Consider the following 23,295-nt stretch of genomic DNA (forward strand, 5'->3'; position numbering starts at 1 on the left):
CATTGCTGCCAACTACCGCAGACTCCCGACTTCTGTTGCTAGTTGTTGCGCAATGTTCAGCTGTTGCCGACATTGTCAGCTGCACTCTCCACTGGTTGTTCTAGCTGCTAAATCTTCCACCTCGCTATTGCTGTCCTTTCTGAATCATCTCTCCATTGACCACATAGTTCCTCTGCCTGTATGTCAAAGTTTGTTTATTTACGTGTGAGTCTTTCTTTTATCGGGTTAGCTACACTGCTGCTTTTAAAGTTCGTACTCACTTCAACTTCACGTTTCCCGGACGCTAAATGCACCAATTGCGGCGGATCGGGATCGGTCGTCTACGATTTTGTTAACACTATCGTTCAGTCCACGTACCTTCATAGGAATCTTGTCTATGTCCCTTCACTCTATGGTAGCAGATACGGGCTAGGCAGTGTAAAGCAGCGTTGATGAAACCACTACCTAATACCCACCACACAGATGCCGTGTAACTATAGTTGAAAGTCAGTTCGTGAAAGTTCATGATTAAAAAATCGGGTGTTCGAGATCTTCAGTCTACTCGCAGAAAAGCGTTTAAAATTAGATTGTTCTTTATTCATATTGAAGTATATGAAATTGCTATCAAGTCAGTATTTAATATTGTAAAACGTTATCATGCGAAATTAACTGTATACCAAATATTCACTCGATAAGCAGCCAGAATTTTCGTAATTCCGACCCGACTAATTTTCGCGTTCTACCAGTCACAGACCCACAACTATTCGAGAGTTAAACATTCGGTCGTTTCAGTGGTCTTCTTCGTAAGAGGTACTCGCCAAAATATTAAGTACAGAGCACGAAACACGACACTCGGAGTTGTTACTACGCCCAGAAAGCTCACAGATTCATATCTCTCAAACTATTTAATTTAGAAACGCCAAACTTTCATTAAAATGTTCGTAACTCCTGTCACTTCAGCCACGATATGTTCGAACCGAAATAAGCTCATTATTTACTCATCTTACAGAATACTTTTAGGGAGCGATCTGACATCGTGTTATCCGTAGGCTGGCTAGCAAGCGACTCTCCTCGAGGTAATCTCCTATACGCCCACTCTTCTTTTCGCGCGGGAACAGCTTAATTCTGACTGGCTGCTGACCTTAACGACCACTCAGAACGTTCCTTCCAGATCATTCTCGCGGCAAATCCAGCTTTATCCAATCATTAATTTGATAGTAATTGATATCACCAAAGCTTCTACTTCTTGTATTTGGTTTAATCAAAATATACAAAGTGCGAAATATTCTTCAAATTTATGAATAAACTTATTTCGCCTCTCACTTCCATTCTGGCTACTTTTATACAAAAGGAAGCACACACCGACATACGTCACCTGAATCGTGGTGGCAACATAATTTTCCCACGGTTCGTTTGCACAAGGTTTTACGAAAAATGAATTATTAAATTTTAACATATGTCCCACATACACTCTCTCAATCATTCTCACGCACTCACAGGGCAAAATATAATCAAATAATTCTTTTAACCGATTTTTGTATTACGTAATGCACAGTGACTAAAGTTTAAAAAGAAAATTCCAGTTAATTGATTTTTATGCACTGATAAATTTGGAATGGCTTACATTAATAATGAAAGGCAACTTGTTATATTCCTAACTTGGTTATAAAAAAGAAGCGTAAGTTCTAGGAGTTTTAGGTAATTCTCTTTAGCTCCCGAACTATAATAAACAAAAATCTGAAATTTTGACAGAATCATTCCATTAATAACAAGAAGCTTTGTACGAAATATGAACGAAATAGGATACTAACTAATATGGATTACTTAGATTCTTAGAAGGTATGAATCTACGTACGGACTACGCAGTTCTCACAGCGAGCAGCGTCAACTGTGTTGTGAGAAAAGCGAAAAAAACATGGCCATCCTGTAGCTACCGTACTAGACGGCTGCGTGCCTTACTGCAACGAATGTCATCTCGTAATAACTTGCTGCGTTGCATCTGGAGGACACGCAGAGTGAACATCCGTATGGATTTAGGAGAGCAATAGGAACAAGAAAGGACGACAAAGAAAAAGAAACCAACTGGAAAAGACATTTGACAAACTTATCTGGCAAGATATGTTCCGAGTTCTGAAGAAAGCAGATCTAAAATACAACGGCATGTGGCTAATGGCTTCGATATAAACGAAGCGGCTGTAATTACGAATTCTCCTCAAAAACCAGAAAAGGTATGAGAGAAGGGTATGTTCTTTCTCTCCTTACATCCAGGCAGCTATAGACCAAGTTCGCGAAACCATTGAGGTGGGGGTCAAAATTAATGGGCTGAAACTAGACTGTTTCATTACGCATATGATATTTCTATGGTCACAGAGACGATTAAGAGAACGTCCTTAGCACAATGGAAAGGATTTTCTGTAACCAGTATGGTATGACAAACAAACGATAGACTAATATAATGGTATGCAATAATGAAGTAGAATTTGAGCCTTTAAGAATATGAATTTGAAGTGAGGAGTTAGAAGTGATGGAAGAATTTAGCTATTTGGGAAGCAAGATCACAGAGGATGGCAGAAGACTGAAAGAAATTGTGAACAGAACACAGCAGGCCAAAATTGCATTTAACTCGAGGACGAACTTACGCACCAGCAAGAACAACAATCTGCAAATAAGGAAACGGATCATTAAATCCTTTGTTTGTAGTTTGGTCTGATACGTGTACAATATGAAAACAGAGAGAAGACGGTTAGAAACGCTGGAGATCTGGTGCAATAAAAGTATGTTCAAGATCAGCTGCAAGGCGAAGTTGCCGATGAAGAGGTGCTGAGAAGAGTACAGACCAGATCTCTGCGGAGGTACATCCAGACATATATATAGAAACTCGTGCTATACATTTTACGACACTATGGCATCACTGAAAAAACAGCAGAAGGAGCTACTGAGAGAAGGAATCGTCGGGGACGAACAAGAATGTCATGCATAAAGCACATTGTGAATTACGTAGCATGTGCTACATATGCGAAAATGAAGCGGAAGCCGCAAGGCGGGAATGGCGTAGTACGATAGATCAATTCCGGGGCTGAACACTAGAAAAGATGAGAGAGGACTGCTTAGGACGTCTCAATGAGAAATGCTTTGAGTAATGTTTGTGCGGTTCGAGGAGCGTAAGTCCGGAACCGCACAACCTCTACGGTCGCAGATTCGAATCCTGCCTCAGACATGGATGTGTGTGATGTCCTTAGGTCAGTTAGGTTTAAGTAGTTCTAAGTTCTAGGAGTCTGATGACCTCAGATGTTAAGTCCCATAGTGGTCAGAGCCATTTTAACCATTTGAAGTAAGTTCGTTTTCCGGACCAGGAGTCTAACACAGATTGCCGGCCGCTGTGGTCGCTCGGTTCTAGGCGCTTCAGTCCGGAACCACGCGGCTGCTATGTTCGCAGGTTCGAATCCTGCCTAGAGCATGGCTGTGTATGATGTCCTGTCCTTAGGTTAGTTAGGTTTACGAAGTTCTAAGTCTAGGGGACTGATGACCTCATATGTTAAGTTCCATAGTGCTTAGAGCCATTTGAACCATTTTATCTAACATACATTCCTGCCTTAATTGCTCAGGAGGTGGCAATTATGTCATCTATGCACCGTCTCATGCTCTGAATCAGAAGTTTCGGTTTGTTACCAATACAACTGCACTATGAACAATACAGTAATAGGGTATTTCTCATCAGATTCGACAGTAAACCAACGTCGACGACGATAATTCAGGTACACATGCCGACGTCGAGAGCAGAAGATGAGATAGAGAAAGTATACGAGAATATTGAATAGGTGATTAAGCATATAAAGAGAGATGAAAATTTAACAATCATGGAAGATGGAAAGCCGTTGTAGGGGAGAAACAGATGAAACGTTCACGGGATAATATGTGCTTGGGCAATAGGAATGAAAGAGAAGAAAGACTAATTGACTTTTGCAACAATGGTCTGTTCAAGAATCGGAAGAGGAAAAGTCGTACGTCAATGAGAACCAACTACTCAAGTTGGTAGTCATTTCACGCAGTGATATCAGAGATTCAGATCGAACGTCATCTACCTTACTGGAGCTCAAGGTCTTCGAGAACTCTACTGAATTCTGACGCAAATACTAGATCCCCTATGCCTTCCAACTACTTAAGATGGTATGTAGGACCTATGAGACTGGCGGCTTAAGGTCCAACTTTCGGAATAATATCATCCGTTTAGTTCTGAAGATATCAAGTGCAGATTACTGCGGGAACTATAGAAAAATCAGCTTAACAGTTCATACACACGAGATGCTGACAGGAATAATATAAAGAAGAATGGGAAAGAGAACTGAAAAAAATTGAGGACTTGTTAGATAACATCTGTTTCGCTTTAGGTAAGTTGAAGGCACAAGAAAGGCGTTCCTGACTTTGCGCTTGATAATGCAAGCAATTAAGAAGAATAAAGACACCCTCTTACGGTTTTTCGACCTACGAAAAGCGCCCGACTGTGTTAAACGGAGAAAGATGTTCATAATTCTAAGAAAAATAGGGGTAACTTATAGACGGGTAAAATACAATACATAGAAGAAACAAGAGGAAACAAAAAGATTAGAAGGCCAGAAACAAAGTGTTCGTATTAATAAGGGTGCAAGATAGGGATACATTCTTTTGCCCCTACATTTAATTCCCTACATAGAAGAAGCAGTGACGGAAATAAAGAAAAGTTTTAAGAATGGAATTAAAAATCGGGGTGGATGTATATCAATGATAGGATTCGCTGATGATATTGCTGTCCTCAGTGGAGGTGAAGAACAACTGCGGTGTGTGTTGAATGGAATTAACATTCTAATGATTACAGAATGTAGAAGTAAAGTAGAGGAATAAAAACGTAATTAGAAGTAGTAGAAATGAGAACAGCTGAAAATTAACATCAAAACCGGCGTCAAAGCTGGTTATGATTGAGCAGACGAAGTTGAGGAATTTTGCTACCTTGGAAGCAAAGTAAACCATGCGAGACGAAGAAAGGACGAAATAAAAAGCAGACTAGCAAAGGAAAAGACGGAATTCCTGGCCAAGGGAAGTTTACTGGTTACCACTATAGGCCTTATTTTGGGGAATAAATTTCTGAGAATGTACGTCTGAACCATAGTAATGTAGGGTAGTGAGTCATCGTCAGTCGAAAAACCAGGATAGAAGAGAATCGAAGCATTTGAGGTGAGGTGTTGTTGGTAATGAATGATAAGGTAACGTAACGTTCTCCGTACAATTGGCGAATAAAGGAACATACGTAAAACATTGGCTAGAAGAAGGGACAGGATGATAGGAGATAGGATGATAGGATATATGTTCAGACATTAAGAAATAATTACCAGGGTATTGGAGGGATTTGTGTAGGGTAAAAACAGTGGGTTAAGACAGAGATTAGAGTAAATTCTACTGATAACTGAAGACATAGGGTGCAAGTGCTACTCTGAGATGAAGTGGATGGGTTAGTAGAGCAATTCGTGGTGGGACACATCGAACCAGTTAGAAAACTAATTCTCAAAAAGTAAAAAATTGAAAGAAAAAAGAGCTGCACACTTTCTAGCCCGTGCAGAGATTATCCTACTAAGCTGTTGGACTAGAATCTTTATCAGAAATGATATGAAGGAGCCAGAGATTCGTGTGTGTGATGACGTGCGATCTTTCTATTTCTTAGTACAAGGCTGTGAAGGTCTACAAATAAATAACGTCAATGGGAGCAATTGTGGCCGAGATTTTGTAATGAATACAGTGTATGATTATATGATGATGGCGTCCTCTTGGGTAAAATATTCCGGAGGTAAAATAGTCCCTCATTCGGATCTCCGGGCGGGGACTACTCAAGAGGATATCGTTATCAGGAGAAAGAAAACTGGCGTTGTACGGATCGGAGCGTGGAATGTCAGACCCCTTAATCGGGCAGGTAGGTTAGAAAATTTAAAAAGGGAAATGGACAGGTTAAAGTTAGATATAGTGCGATTAGTGAAGTTCGGTGGCAGGAGGAACAAGACCTCTGATCGGGTGACTACAGGGTTATAAACACAAAATCAAATAGGGGTAATGCAGCAGTAGGTTTAATAATGAATAGGAAAATAGGAATGCGGGTAAGCTACTACAAACAGCATAGTGAACGCATTATTGTGGCCAAGATAGATACGAAGCCCACACCTACTACAGTAGTGCAAGTTTATATGCCAACTAGCTCTGCAGATGACGAAGAAATTGAAGAAATGTATGATGAAATAAAAGAAATTATTCAGATAGTGAAGGGAGATGAAAATTTAATAGTCATGGGTGACTGGAATTCGAGTGTAGGAAAAGGGAGAGAAGGAAACGTAGTAGGTGGGTATGGATTGGGGCTAAGACATGAAGGGAGGAAGCCGCCTTGTAGAATTTTGCACAGAGCACAACTTAATCATAGCTAACACTTGGTTTAAGAATCATGAAAGAAGGCTGTATACATGGAAGAACCCTGGAGATACTAAAAAGTATCAGATAGATTATATAATGGTAAGATAGAGATTTAGGAACCAGGTTTTAAATTGTAAGACATTTCCAGGGGCAAATGTGGACTCTGACCACAATCTATTGGTTGTGACCTGTAGATTAAAACTGAAGAAACTGCAAAAAGGTGAGAATTTAAGGAGATGGGACCTGGATAAACTGAAAGAACAAGAGGTTGTACAGAGTTTCAGTGAGAGCATAAAGGAACAATTGACAGTAATGGGGGAAAGAAATACAGTAGAAGAAGAATGGGTAGCTTTGAGGGATGAAGTAGTGAAGGCAGCAGAGGATCAAGTAAGTAAAAAGACGAGGGCTAGTAGAAATCCTTGGGTAACAGAAGAAATATTGAATTTAATTGATGAAAGGAGAAAATATTAAAATGCAATAAATGAAGCAAGCAAAAAGGAAACGACTCAAAAATGAGATCGACAGGAAGTGCAAAATGGCTAAGCAGGGATGGCTAGAGGACAAATGTAAGGATGTAGAGGCTAACCTCACTAGCGGTAAGATAGATACTAGCTACAGGAAAATTAAAGAGACCTTTGGAGAAAAGAGAGCCACTTGTATGAATATCAAGAGCTCAGATGGAAACCCAGTTCTAAGCAAAGAAAGAAAAGCAGAAAGGTGGAAGGAGTATAAAGAGGGTCTATACAATGGCGATGTACTTGAGGACAATAATATGGAAATGGAAGAGGATGTAGATGAAGATGACATGGGAGATACGATACTACGTGAAGAGTTTGACAGAGCACTGAGAGACCTGAGTAGGCCCCCGGAGTAGACAACATTCCATTGGAACTACTAACAGCCTCGGGAGAGCCAGTCCTGACAAAACTCTACCATCTGGTGAGCAAGATGTATGAGACAGGCGAAATACCCTCAGACTTCAAGAAGAATATAATAATTCCAATCCCAAAGACAGCAGGTGTTAACAGATGTGAAAATTACAGAACAATCAGTTTAAAAAGCCATAGCTGCAAAATACTAACACGAATTCTTTACAGACGAATGGAAAAACTAGTAGACGCCGACCTCGGGAAAGATCAGTTTGGATTCCGTAGAAATACTGGAACACGTGAGGCAATACTGACCTTACGACTTATCTTAGAAGAAAGATTAAGAAAAGGCAAACCTACGTTTCTAGCATTTGTAGACTTAGAGAAAGCTTTTGACAATGTTGACTGGAATACTCTCTTTCAAGTTCTAAAGGTAGCAGGAGTAAAATACAGGGAGCGAAAGGCTATTTACAATTTGTACAGAAACCAGGTGGCAGTTATAAGAGTCGAGGGACATGAAAGGGAAGCAGTGGTTGGGAAGGGGGTAAGACAGGCTTGTAGCCTCTCCCCGATGTTATTCAATCTGTATATTGAACAAGCCGTAAAGGAAACAAAAGAAAAATTCGGAGTAGGTATTAAAATCCATGGAGAAGAAATAAAAACTTTGAGGTTTGCCGATGACATTGTCATTCTGTCAGAGACAGCAAGCGACTTGGAAGAGCAGTTGAATGGATTGGACAGTGTCTTGAAAGGAGGATATAAGATGAACATCAACAAAAGCAAAACGTGGATAATGGAATGTAGTCGAATTAAGTAAGGTGATGCGGAGGGAATTAGATTAGGAAATGAGACACTTAAAGTAGTTAAGGAGTTTTGCTATTTGGGGAGCAAAATAACTGATGATGGTCGAAGTAGAGAGGATATAAAATGTAGACTGGCAATGGAAAGGAAAGGGTTTCTGAAGAAGAGAAATTTGTTAACATCGAGTATAGATTTGAGTGCCAGGAAGTCTTTTCTAAAAGTATTTGTATGGAATGTAGCCATGTATGGAAGTGAAACATGGACGATAAATAGTTTGGACAAGAAGAGAATAGAAGCTTTAGAAATGTGGTGCTACAGAAGGATGCTGAAGATTAGATGAGTAGATCACATAACTAATGACGAAGTATTGAATACGATTGGGGAGAAGAGAAGTTTGTGGCACAACTTCACAAGAAGAAGGGATCGGTTGGTAGGACATATTCTGAGGCATCAAGGGATCACCAATTTAGTACTGGAGGGCAGCGTGGAGGGTAAAAATCGTAGAGGGAGACCAAGAGATGAATACACCAAGCAGATTCAGAAGGATGTAGGTTGCGGTAGGTACTGGGAGATGAAGAAGCTTGCACAGGATAGAGTAGCATCGAGAGCTGCATCAAACCAGTCTCAGGACTGAAGACCACAACAACAACAACAGTGAAAGCGAGTGAGGTCCCGCGAGCGCTTAGACTCGGGAGGTTCAAATCTCCCTCCAGCTTACCATACCAATTATTTGAATATAATGGAGCGTAAAATAGACTGGTGTGCTAAAGTTAAGGGCGAGACAGGTAAACATAACGTACTAACCATCCTCTGGAAGGGAATAAAAGTGCTGGAGCACGTTGTCAAAGCTCTCCTAATAGCGCACATAAATCCGGATGTCAGGTGGTATGAGGTCAGCGAACTGTATTGCATCAAATGGCGCTGGACACATAACACGAAGCCGTTGAAAGAACGGCAAAAGACAGTTTGTGACAGTCAGCGAGCAGTTACTATGCACAGTGCTGGTGTTATTTTTCTGTATGGTTCGGAGATAGCATTTGGATGCCTTCACACGGGGAAGGAGCATTGGGAAACTAGAAGAAAGACAAAGTATTTTGAGTGTAGCCAAGGAGTTTCATATTTCTCACAGTATTGATTCCTCGAGCATGCGGAGCATTCCGAAGCACAGGCGTCGTTTCCTGAAGGAGGCGGTCTACGGCATAACACGACCGCCACAGTCTACAGTCGGCAAGAAGGGGCCCACGACAAACCGAGGGTACGATTGAAACCACATTTAAGGGGACTGCAAGGCACAAAATCTCACTCCCTAAAGTGGCACGTCGTCTGCATGGACAAGGTGACTTTGCCCGACGACCAGTGCATAATGTTCCACTGATGCCCTCATTTGTGGTGGCCGTCAAACACACAGGGACTGGACTAACGGGAAGTGAGCTCTCGTGCTCCATTCGGACTGGAACACTTTTAGTCTGGACATACTGTCATACGAGTTCGTAATGATCTGAAGTGTAAGGACGAAGCAAATATGGCTGTGAGAGAAGCCGTTTCAAGTCAGACATTCTCTGAAAGCATTCTAATGAAATATAGATGACCCTCAAGGGAAGTAGCATACAAAACAGTCTTTTGACTGAGTGTTGAGTATTGTTCGTCAGTCTGAGGCGCGAAGAGGTATGAATCAAGGATTCGTGTATTTGCGCAGTGAGCGCCAGAGAATTAAGGAGGTGCTTACCAGTGGCAGATGCCGCAGGAGAAGCGCCGTGGATGAAGGAGAAGTTTACAGTTAAAATTGCAAGAGCATTGTAAGAAGAGTCTGTCGAAATACGTCAGCAACTAACATATCATGAAATGACTAAAATGGTAAAATAAACCAAATTCTCATACGAATACTTACCAATTGTTGTCCTTCCCGCAAACTAAGTGGAACAGAAAAAAAGGTCGTGGGGAGTGATTTTTTTTGGAGGGGGGGGGGGGGGAGACGGATATTGGCAGTGACAACCGTAGTTCCTTCCACCACATATCATGAAGTGGCTTATGGAATAAGAATGACGAAAAGATTTGAAAACAGAAAATTGGTTCGTATGGTTCAAATGGCTCTAAGTACTATGGGACTTAAAATCTGAGGTCATCAGTCCCCTAGAGTTAGAACTACTTAAACGTAACTAACTTAAGGACATCGCACACATCCATGCCCTTGGTGGGATTCGAAACTGCGTCCGTAGCAGCAGCGCGGTTTCGGACTGAAGTGTCTAGAACCGCTTGGCCACAACGGCTGGCTCAGAAATTTGGTCAAATGATTCGTCTCGAAGTAACAAATATCCTCTGGTAAGCACTCTTCAAAATCCTGAGATTGAACATTGAACTTCAGATTCTCAATATGAATCTCGTTTGCTGTACATGATTTCGGGCACTATTCAAAGGTGGGTCAAGCCTTTCTGACTTTGAGACAAATCATTTCACAAAATACTTGATCGTTTTTTAGATGTTTTAAATTTTTATTTACAGATTCTCTTCAGAAAGCGTGAAGTATAATATATTTAAATATCAATCGATATTCTGTTTATTATGAAGAGTATGTACGTCAAGAGAAAGCAGAATAATACAACTTTATGCAGTGATTTTATATTCTTTAGACATCATTTACAAAGCTAACTGACAGCTGTTCGTGAAATATCTCAATTTTCTCTCAACTCACAGGTAAGATTTTCTTAATTACAATGATTTTCTTAATTACAATGATTATATTCAAGGAACTAATTCTTTTTTTGTAAAAAACTATACTTTATCAAGGTCAATCTGATGCCCCATTTGGCAATTTCCCACTCTTCTTTGAGCTATTAAAGTACGAGAAAAACAGTTGTATAATTTTTAGGGAGGCTTGGTTTCGCACCACTTAGACATTTGACCACTGAAGATGCACATAGAAAGCAGTTATTAGAGAACAGAACACTTTATTTACGAAGCTAGCTGTTCGTGAAATATCTCAAGTTTCTCTCAAATCACAGTTAAGGTTTTGTTAATTAAAATGATTATATTCAAGGAATTAAATCTTATTTGTAAAAACTAGACTTTACCCAGGTCAATCTGATGCCCCATCTGATTCTTTCCCACTCTTCTTTGAGCTATGAAAACACAGGAAAGGTCAATTGTGTAATTTCTAGGAAGACTTGACCAGTGAAGATGTGCATAAAAAGCAGTTATTACAAATAGAACATGACGTAACGTTACCTTCGTAACGTTAGAAAATAGACTTTTATACTTCTTCAGACTTTCCCGGTGATCTCGCGACATCTTGACCTGTTGAATATTCTGACAGGTATCGTTCTTGCACAATATTTCAACAATGGGACTCGTTATCTTCATCAACTGCTATCTGAGGCTCAGCAGCTGATGAGGATAACGAGTAAAGTCACTGAAATATCGTGTAAGAACGACGCTGATATCCGTCAAAATATGCTACACGTGAAGAATTCAGAAAGCAACCTTCATCACATCGAAGAAACATTTCGGTAGTCGGCCAGGAGATTTGAGGCTGCATTTCATCAGATAATGATCCATCGGGAATTCGAGAGAACAGATGGCATCTGGCACCAAATACTTCGATGAATACTCCAGAATTTGGTATTGACCTACCGCTTTAAATGATTTGGCAGGGGAAGAGGGCGGGGTGGGATATTTGGGACCGTAGGCCTGGTGCTTCCCGGGGAGCCTTTGATGTGTGACGGAGCACGCGTCGCCCTATACGCTGAGGAGGGTCTCTGGGTGAGCGGCCCCTCCCACGCGGCACTGCGTCGCCACAGCAGCATCCGGGCTGAACGCGAGGGCCAGGGGTTCGCAAATCGAGTTAGCCGGCAATAACCGGGCGGACGCAACGCGATTACGGGGCCGCGCTAGACCATCATCACCTCGCGATGCACTCCCCGGCCCTCTAATCGGCCGACACTCGCTGCATTAAATATGGATGAACGCCACGGCGCCGCGCAGCTGGAGTTTTCCTCTGTGCGTCCAGTCACTCTAGGCACACGTCGCGGCTCATATATGTCTGCAGCCCCTGCAGTTACTTGATGGGGGTCCGCGTGGCTTCTGCTGTTTCTGGGGCCGATGGAAGTTTATTGTGCGCTGCTGGGCGCAACTTTTTTGCTGACACATTCTGCAGTCTTGACCGTAGTCTTTTGTGGCTAACAGTTTTGGCGGTGTTCTGCAGTAGCTCACAGCCCGTGTAACGCTCTCCTAATATCGAGCGAAATAGCGACTGAGTGGCGGCTCAGTTCTCCGTCTGGGCTCAGCATTCGATTTGTCTGAAGGGTTTATGGAAAATGCCATCATACTTTCTTCGAAAATGATATGGGCAATTTCGTTCCATACTGTTCCCCAATCCGCACATGTACACGGTCACTAATGAAAATGTTGTCGACGGGATGCGTAACCTAATCCTCCTTTTTAATACTATCACTGTTCTGAAGGGGGACAAAGAAAGACATGTAACCTGGCTATGGGCACATTTTCGATGTCAGGGTACCGTGTGGTACCCAGTCTTATCGATGGTTTGATGCGGCCCGCCACGAATTCTCCTCTTGTGCCAGCCTCTTCATCTCAAAGCAGAGCTTGCAACCTACGTCCTCAATGATTTTCTGGATGTATTCCGGTCTCTGTCTTCCTCTAAAGTTCTCGTTCTCAACAGCTCGCTCTAGTACCACGCAAGACATTCCCTCATAGCTTAACAGATGTCCTATCATCCTGTCCTTTCTCCTTGTCGGTGTTTTGCACATATTTCTGTCCTCTCGGATTCGGAGCATAGCCTCCGCATTCATTCCGTACCTTATCAGTCAACCTAATTTTCATCATTCGTTTGTAACAATGTATCTCAAATGCTTCGATTCTTCTTTCCAGTTTTCCACACAGTCAATGTTTCACTACCGCACAATGGTCCCCCTGAATAGGTCAGGGGTGCACTACACGCAGGAAGCGGCTACAAGGGTATCGGAGTAGGTGTGGAGTGCACGTGTGGGTTTTTTAGGTTAGAGAATTCCCTCCCTAGACCCGACAGGACGCCTCCTGAGACGTGGCAAGGTAGGAGTAGGCAAAATGCAATAGCGAATAACAATATTAATGTGCTAATAGTAAACACCGAAGCAAGAAGGGGGGGCAAGTTCCTTCGCGTACTCTGTGCATAAAATGGAACTGGTATCCCATCAGGTCCAGCGGCCTTTCCTCTTTTGAGCGATTTTAATTGTTTCCCTATCCGTCTGTCGTCTATTTCGATATATACAATTTTGTCATCTGTGCTACAATCTAGAGAAGGAACTACAGTGCAGTCTTCCTCTGTGAAACAGCTTTGGAAAAAGACATTTAGTATTTCGACCTTTAGTCTGTCATCCTCTGTTTCAGTACCATTTTGGTCACAGAGTGTCTGGACATTCTGTTTTGATCCACCTACCGCTTTGTCATAAGACCAAAATTTCTTACGATTTTCTGCCAAGTCGGTACCTAGAACTTTACTTTTGAATTCATTGACCGCCTCTCCCATGGCCCACCTCACATTACATTTCGCTTCGCGTAATTTTTGTTTGTCTGCAAGGCGTTGGCTATTTTTATGTTTGCTGTGAAGTTCCCTTTGCTTCCGAAGCAGTTTTCTAACGCGGTTGTTGTACCACGGTGGCTCTTTTCCACCTCTTACGATCTTGCTTGGCACATACTCATGTAAAGCATTTGTCCACTGATCTTCAGCACTATCTGTACTTGAGACAAAACTTTTGTGTTGAGCCGTCAGGTACTCTGAAATCTGCTTTTTGCCACTTTTGCTAAACAGAAAAATCTTCCTACCTTTTTAATACTTTTATTTACGGCAGAAATCATCGATGCAGTAACCGCTTTATGATCGCTGATTCCCTGTTCTGGGAACAGGTTCGGGTCTGTTTGTCACCAGAAGGTCTAATATGTTATCACCACGATTCGGTTTTCTGTTTAATTGCTCTAGGTAGTTTTCAGATAAAGCACTTTAAAAAATTTCACTGGATTCTTTGTCCCTGCCACCCATTATGAACGTTTGAGTCTCCCAGCCTATATCCGGCAAATTAACATATAACATGGTGTGGGAAATCTACTCGAAATATTTTCCTACTTATCCTTCAGGTGCTCAGCCACAACAGCTGCTGAGCTAGGGGGTCTATAGAGACATCCTATTACCTGATTTAACCGTAACCTTCACCCAAATTATTTCACATTTCGGATCTCCGTCAATTTCCTTCGATTCTATTGCACTTCTTATTGCTATAAACACTCCTTCCCCTTCACTGTCCAACCTTTCTCTGCGTTATACATTCCAATGTGAGTTTAGAATTTCATTACTGTATACATCTGGTTTCAGCCAACTTTCTGTCCATAGTACTATGTGGGCATTGTGACCGTTTATTAATGAGAGAAGTTCTAGGACCTTTCTATAGACCATGATGTAATCTAACTGAATCTTCCAGTATCATATGGCCTTTCGAAAGTATATCTCCTCCTCTTTTGATTCTTGAACAGAGTATTCTCTATTACTAGCTGACATTTATTACAGAACTCAATTAGTCTTTCTCCTCTCTCATTCCTTGTCCCAATCACATATTCTCTTGTAAGCTTCTCTTCTACTCCCTCCCCTACAACTGTATTCCACTCCGCTATGACTGTTAGATTTTCATCTCCCTTTACGTACTGTACTACCCTTCCTATATCCTCATACACTTTCTCTACGTCTTCATCTTCAGTCTGCGACGTCGGCATTCATACCTGAACTATCGTTGTCGCTGTTGGCTTGCTGTCGATTCGGATAAGAACAATCCTATCACTGAACTGTCCATAGTACCTGCCCTACCTTCCTAATTACAACGAAGCCTACGCCCGTCATACCATTTTCTGCTGCTGTTTACGTTACCCTATACTTAACTAACCAGAAATACTTGTCTTCTTTCCATTTCACTTCACCGACTGATACTATATCTACACTACTGTCCATTAAAACCGCTACACCACGAAGATGACGTTCTACATACCCGAAATTTAACCAACAGGAAGAAGATGCTGTGATATGCAAATGGTTAAATTTTCATAGCATTCACCCAAGGTTGGCACCGGTGGCGACACCTACAACGTGCTAACATGAGGAATGTTTCCAACCGATTTCTCACACACAAACAGCAGTTGAACGGCGTTGCCTGCTGAAACGTTGTTGTGATGCCTCGTGTAAGGACGATTAATGCGTACCATCACGTTTCCGACTTTGATAAAGGTCGGATTGTAGCCTATGGCAATTGCGATTTATCATATCGCGACATTGCTGCTCGCGTTGGTTGATATCCAATGACTGTTAGCAGAATATGGAATCGGTGGGTTCAGGAGGGTAATACAGAACGCCGTGCTGAATCCCAATGGCCTCGTATCTCTAGCAGTCGAGATGACCGGCATCCGTATGGCTGGAACGGATCGTACAGCCATGTATCGATCCCTGAGTCAACAGATGGGGACGTTTGCAAGACAACAACTATCTGAACCCTCGACGCTGAATCACAGACAGGAGCGCCTGTGATGGTGTACTCAACGACTAACCTGGGTGCACGAATGGCAACACGTCATTTTTTCGGATGAATCCAGGTTCTGTTTACAGCATCACGATGGTCGCATCCGTGTTTGGCAACATCGCGGTGAACGCACATTGGAAGCGTGTATTCGTCTTCGCCATACTGGCGTATCACCCGGCGTGATGGTATGGGGTGCCATTGGTTACAAGTCTCGGTCACCTCTTGTTCGCATTGACGGCACTTTGAACAGAGGACGTTGCATTTCAGATGTATTACGACCTGTGGATCTATCCTTCATTCGATCCCTGCGAAACCCCACATAACAGCAGGACAATGCACGACCCCATGTTGCAGGTCCTTTATAGGCCTTTCTGGATACAGAAAATGTTCATCTACATTTACATCTACATTTATACTCTACATTTATACTCCGCAAGCCACCCAACGGTGTGTGGCGGAGGGCACTTCAACTGCTGCCCTGGCCAGCACATTCTCCAGATCTCTCACCAACTGAAAACGTCTGGTCAATGGTGACCGATCAACTGGCTCGTCACAATATGCCAGTCACTAGTCTTAATGAACTGTGGTATCGTGTTGAAGCTGCATGGGCAGCTGTACCTCTACATGCCAGTCAAGGTCTGTTTGCTTAATGCCCAGGCGTGTTAAGGCCGTTATTAAGGTCAGAGGTAGTTGTTCGGGGCACTGATTTCTCAGGATCTATGCATCCAAATTTCGTGAAAATCTAATCACATGTCAGTTCTAGTATCATGTATTTGTCCAGTGAATACCAGTTTATCATCTGCATTTGTTCTTGGTGAAGCAATTTTAATGGCCAGTAGTGTAGATTGAGCCTTTGCATTTCCTTTTCAGGTTTTATAATTTCCCTACCACTTTGAAGCTTCTGACTTTCCACGCCCCGACTTGTAGAACGGTGTCATTTGGTTGGCTTTTCAGTCTTTTCCTCATGGCCACCTCTCCCTTGGAAGTCCCCTTCTGGAGATCCGAATGGAGGACTATTCCAGAATATTTTGCCAAAGGAGAGATCATCATGACACTTTTTCAATGACAGGCCACATATCCTGTGGGTACACATTATGTGTCCTTAATGCAGTGATCAATTTTATGCATCCTCATGCCGTTGATCACTGCTGATTTTTCCACCTTTAGGTTCAGTTTCCCACCCCAAGAACAAGAGAGTGCCATGAACCTCTATTCGCTCCTGCGGCCTAGTTAACAAGGACGTTGGTGGATTGAGGACGACTTCTTAGGGCAAAAGTCTTCGTCCGCCAATGCTGATTATTAGTCAAAGTTTAAGCGGTAGCGAGTTTCGAACCCGGGAGCGACCGTGTTTTGAGTAGTAATCAAAGAGAGTGCCATGAATCTCTGTCCGCCACTACGTCCTCATGTTATTTTTTTCTTTTTTAAGGAGCCTTCCCGGCATCCAAAGGGAGGGGTGGGGGCAAAGCGGGCAGGGTCGCAACACGAAGCCTGGTCTCCGTCTCCCATTCCCACCCTCCAGGAACCAAGGAAAGAGTAGGGGACGTGGAGTAGAGGTACAAGGAACATCCATTATTTGTTTATTTTTGTTTTTGTGTTTTTTCTTATATTTTTTTCTGTAAGACCACCGAGAATATCAGGAAACCGTCGTCACCTGATGAGGAGGGCGCAGCTAGACGTCCTACTAATTGAGACTATCAACGTACAGATTTTCCGAAAGAACATTCCCATTACCAGTGAATATATAGGTTCTCTTTACAGTTTGTATAGAAACCAGATGGCAGTTATAAGAGTCGAGGAGCATGAAAGGGGAGCAGTGTTTGGGAAAAGAGTGAGACAGGGTTGTAGCCTATCCCCAATGTTATTCAATCTGTACACTGAGCAAGCAGTAAAGGAAACAAAAGAAAAATTCAGAGTAGGAATTAAAATCCATGGAGAAGAAATTGAAACTTTGAGGTTCGCCGATGACATTGTAATTCTGTCAGAGACAGCAAAGGACCTGGAAGAACAGCTGAACGGAATGGACAGTGTCTTGAAAGGAGGATATAAGATGAGCATCAACAAAAGCAAAACGAGGATAATTGAATGTAATCGAATTAAATCGGGTGATGCTGAGGGTATTAGATTAGCAAATGAGACGCTTAAAGTAGTAAATGAGTTTAGTTATTTGGGGAGCAAATTAACTGATGATGGTCGAAGTAAAGAGGATATAAATTGTAGACTGACAATGGCAAGAAAAGTGTTTCTGAAGAAGAGAAATTTGTTAACATCGACTATAGATTTAAGTGTCAGGAAGTCGTTTCTGAAAGTATTTGTATCGAGTGTAGTCATGTATGGAAGTGAAACGTGGACGATCAATAGTTTAGACAAGAAGAGAATAGAAGCTTTCGAAATGTGGTGCTACCGAATAATGCTGAAGATTAGATGGGTAGATTACATAAGTAATGAGGAGGTATTGAATAGAATCGGGGAGAAGAGCCATTGGAAAGGGCTACCGCTCTGTCAGGCACATGATACAGACCTAAACCGCCCCTGAACCGTCGGAGAGTGGGGGTTTCGTACCTTATCTGGAACAGTAAGCCGCGGCAAACAATCGAACCCAACGCTGCTAGCATACGGCGGGCCATGGACGGTGGAATAGGAAATATTGCGGAACACCCCTTCCAGGAAGTCGCGATCGACTCGGTCGAACGCCTGGCCGGTCAGGAGTTGCCGGAAGTCGAGGCATACGACGAGCGTGGGAAGAACGATTACGTTGCAATAGTGACAGAGGGCACTGCGGATGTTATTGGTACCTCCCAAAGGAGTTGATCGGGGGAAACTAAGTGCCGAGCTGTCCGCTTAAGCCGTGCAGCCAACAGTCAGGTAAAAATTTGCAACTTTGAACTGGCTTTTCGTTCTACTGATTAACAGAAGTTGATGACGCAAGCTACTCCAGCATTCTGGACGTTCGTAAAATCCAAAATGGTTTTAACAAAAAAATGGAGGAAAGCTGAAATGGCGGATTTATCGGTTCAGGTGTTCTATACAGTCTCCTACCTGCCCACTCACTCTTGAGTACAACACAAAACGTTCATCCAAAACCGTAAAACTGTCGGAAGTCATTCTTTGCGATGCTCAACTTATACGTCACTTTGGCTTGAATATTGGGTTATGACGACAAAGTGTTGACTCTTCATATGAAGTTCTTCACTTTTTTGGTTTTGTAGTATGTTCGTATTGATAATACCAAGTTTGTTCACCAATGGCTTTTGTTCCTAGAAAATAATTGACCACGCCTTGCATTTCAATCAAGGAGCGGTAGGCATCCACGTTCCGTTTTTGTGCGGGAGCCATGATGTGTGGGACAAACTTGCACACATTTTTTTTTCGAAATATTCTGCAGAATGTGTTATACACTAATTTAAAGACTTTGCTCCATTGCGATTTTTGGTACAACGAAACTGACGAACCACAGCTGCACGTCCACTACATAGCACTGCCTATTGTTTACAGTTCTTATATCAGTTTCCTACCGTAGTTCCTGAGCTGACGCCCCTTACAAACCAGGAATAAAATCAGTTTTGGAACTTTCTGGACGGAAGACGTAGTTAATTAAAACCGCTTAAAGTTTTCAATGTTGGTTCCCTGTTGCAGTATATCGTGATAGTGGAGGTTCAGCAGAACGATGCCTCCTCAAGTTTACCTTTCACATTCTTAGCAAACATGTTCCAAAATTTCTGGAAGACGTACAGGTGAGTGGAAGTCATCCTATATCAAAAAAATAACTGAAAGGGAGAAGATTTGCAAGAACGTAAGAAGAAGGGACAGGTCAATTGGACATATTCTAAGGTATCTATGAAATTTTAATTTTGAGCTTGAAGGGAAATAACTGAATGACAGAAAATCTTTAGAATAAGGGAAATGTATTGTCAGATATGTTAGGTGACATAAGAGGAATAAGAGTGGATGAATGACAGCAACGAAACAGCCGAAGTAATCATCACTTAAAAAGAGCAAAAGTTGTTTCTCAATTTGGTATCTATGTCCTAGCTTAACCAACTCAGATATCATGTGTGTGTGATAATTGCCTCATATGAATGCAATGACGAAACTGCTTGGCGTTTTAAAACTGTATGCTTAACTCACAGCAAGGAGAACGCCCTTACTAAATGTGTTATCCAGGAATGGCTCACGATTCGCCCTCAAAGCATTATTTCTGCCGGTACCTATATTGTACCTTCCAAACGTCACAGACGTTCTCCAGCATACTTCATTGTATTCCTGGAAGATGAAATGGTCTAGCCACAGCCTAATGGGTCGTTTCTAGAATGAATTTTTCACCCTGCAGCCGAATGTGCGCTGTTCTGAAATTGGGACTCGAATTCATGATCTGACAGGAAGTTTCATAACACTCCGTTGTTATCACAGTGGCACTTCAGTGACCTTGATATAGGATACATCGCTGAGGAAATGACATTCGCTATATCCATTGTCCATGACGAACTGCGACTGTGATTTAAACTGCAGACTTATCTGGTAATAAATATGCAACCAGTCACTTTTTTTTAGTTTTTAGTTAGCTTAATTCTATCATAAACACGTTTTCGAGCCACTGCTCATAAGATGGAAATATTAGAAGAACATTATGCTATGTCCCACAGATAAATGCAGTGCTGATGGTGCTGGTGGAAATGACGGAAATTTAGTAATCCGGGGCGTAACGTTTATGAAACCGAAAGTTTGATATGTTTTAGGTATTACAATGAATGATTGCCTTGTGTTATTCATTTCAAATCTGTTCCTATAATGTACATTATTAAGCTATGTACACAAATATACCCACATAGTATTTAGCTGCACTTGGATTTACACTGATTCACGAAAAGGTAACACTGGATGTTTTAGAAAGATTATGGATATGATAGATATTACACTTTTGTACATCATGGTCTCTGCCATGAGGTTCATTGTTTGTATAATAGTACAAATATCGTATTTAAGTAACTCTTGCTAGACGTAAGAGTGTTCTCATGTTGCCAATAGAAATGTACTATTGGTTAAAAGTTATACAAAAGGTAAACAAATAGAGCGGAAAATTTACTATGTAATTAAAATTTTTTTGTACGTTACAGAATGCCACAGTTGTTACATGAAAAAGAGAATAAAATTCAAGCAGGAAGAGGAATATGTGTTATTATTGTCATTCTTGATGTTTTGGTGCCAGGATATCTTGAAAATGATGTAAGAAAAGGTTCTGCACTGATTCGGTTTCTTCGTTAAGGATTTTTTGAGGTGATTTTAATTTGTATAAGTAAATCTTTAATTATTCAAGAACATCCATCTGTATTGCTTTGTCAGCACTGTGTAGCGAGGAAAGATAGTCACTAATCTCGCCAACAGAGTGTTCATGTGTGCAATATGTAATTTAAAGCTAGAATCATTTAAGCTTTTGAGTCGAAGGGTGTCTAAGTGCGCTTTTTAGTGAGTTGCAGAATTTCTCTCTATTTGGTCTATGCAGAAGCAAGAACAGGAGGATGTGAGTTTGTATATGCCTGAATTTTTATGCCAGTCTCCAGTGGATTTATAATAGCTAATATTTGGGAATATATTGTCAGTGTGGAAGGATATTTTTACGTTGTGTGGTCTGAAAATATTTGCAAGTTTATGTGACACTTTGCCAAGGACATTTCTTCCTTAGCTTGTAATGGTGATGGTAGTTAACTAAGTTTACTTTCGATTTTCTCATTTTTGTTTGTCAAAGAGGTGCTATAACCATTATTTTGGGCCACAGATTGAAGTATGTTTATTTCTTTACATATATCGTCTTCACTGATAGGGGTGCAGAGCATATGGTGTGAAATCGACCTGAAGTAAGCGATTATGTTGATTCAGGTGGCCTGAGACACTGATAACGGCAACATCCCTGGTAGTGGGTTTTATGTATATTTGGAAGGTATGCTTGTTACTGTGAGTGGAAATAGTCATGTCAAGGAAATTAATTCCTTCAGCGGTCTGATGTTCAGTTGTGAATTTGATATTTGGGTCCATTTTATCGATTTTATCTGCTCAGTTACTTAGTTCTTCTTTTGGAACATTGAAAAGTATTATATTTTATAATACATAATTTCGTCGGGAAATTATGGGTGTGTTAACAAGAACTCTTTTTCCAGGTTATGAATAAATATGTCAGCGAGCAAACCTGCGAAACTGCATCCCATTGGCAGACCACTGGATTGCATGGAAAATTTGCTAATGAAAGAAAAACAGTTACGTGTGAGCAACAGCATTAGTTCATTAATTACTGAATTGCTTAGCTTTTTCTATTTGATTAACTACTTTCGTATTATTGTGAGAGTGTCTTTCCAAGGAACATTGGTGTAGAGGCTTACTATGCCAAATGAGGCAAATGTTACGGCGTCTGCCTCTATTAGATCCTTAATGTGATTAACTCAAAACTGTTGTTAGCTGAAACGCTGTTTTCATGAAGTTTGGCAATAATTTTGTATCCTAGGGTGTTTATTGCATTTAAAATTAGACTAATGGGACAATCACATCCGTGAATCTTAAGCTTTAACCTTAACGTAGTGGCCTGTGGATGTATTACAACACAATACTGATCAGTACAAAACTGCAGTTTTTGAGCAGCGTTTTCAGCCTCGTTCGGTACTTTTGAACGGCGTCTGTTTGTAGTTCAGTGATATTGTTAGACTCAAGAAATTCTAGTATTTTGTTGTTGTAGTCTCTTTGGTACATAACTGCTGTGTCGCTTCAATATGCTTTTTATAATTAGTCCTGACAAAACTCTACAACCTAGTGAGCGAGATGTATGAGACAGGCGAAGTACCCTCAGACTTCAACAAAAATATAATAATTCCAATCCCAAAGAAAGCAGGTGTTGACAGATGTGAAAATTACCGAACTATCAGTTTAATAAGTCACAGCTGCAAAATACTAATGCGAATTCTTTACAGAAGCTGGTAGAAGCCGACCTCGGGGAAGATCAGTTTGGATTCCGTCGAAATATTGGAACACGTGAGGCAATACAGACCCTACGACATATCTTAGAAGAAAGATTAAGGAAAGGCAAACCCACGTTTCTAGTATTTGAAGACTTAGAGAAAGCTTTTCACAATGTTGATTGGAATAATCTCTTTCAAATTCTGAAGGTGGCAGGGGTAAAATACAGGGAGCGAAAGGCTATTTACAATTTGTACAGAAACCAGATGGCAGTTATAAGAGTCGAGGGACATGAAAGGGAAGCAGTGGTTGGGAAAGGAGTGAGACAGGGTTGTAGCCTCTCCCCGATGTTATTCAATCTGTATATTGAGCAAGCAGTAAAGGAAACAAAAGAATATTTCGAAGTATGTATTAAAATGCATGGAGGAGAAATAAAAACTCTGAGGTTCGCCGATGACATTGTAATTCTGTCAGAGACAGCAAAGGACTTGGAAGAACAGTTGAACGGAATGGACAGTGTCTTGAAAAGAGGATATAAGATGAACATCAACAAAAGCAGAACGAGGGTAATGGAATGTAGTCGAATTAAGTCGGGTGATGCGGAGGGAATTAGATTAGGAAATGAGACACTTAAAGTAGTTAAGGAGTTTTGCTTTTGGGGGAGCAAAATAACTGATGATGGTCCAAGTAGAGAGGATATAAAATGTAGACGGGCAATGGAAAGGAAAGCGTTT

The sequence above is a fragment of the Schistocerca gregaria genome, chromosome 5, assembly GCF_023897955.1.
Source record: "Schistocerca gregaria isolate iqSchGreg1 chromosome 5, iqSchGreg1.2, whole genome shotgun sequence".
Taxonomy (NCBI): domain Eukaryota; kingdom Metazoa; phylum Arthropoda; class Insecta; order Orthoptera; family Acrididae; genus Schistocerca; species Schistocerca gregaria.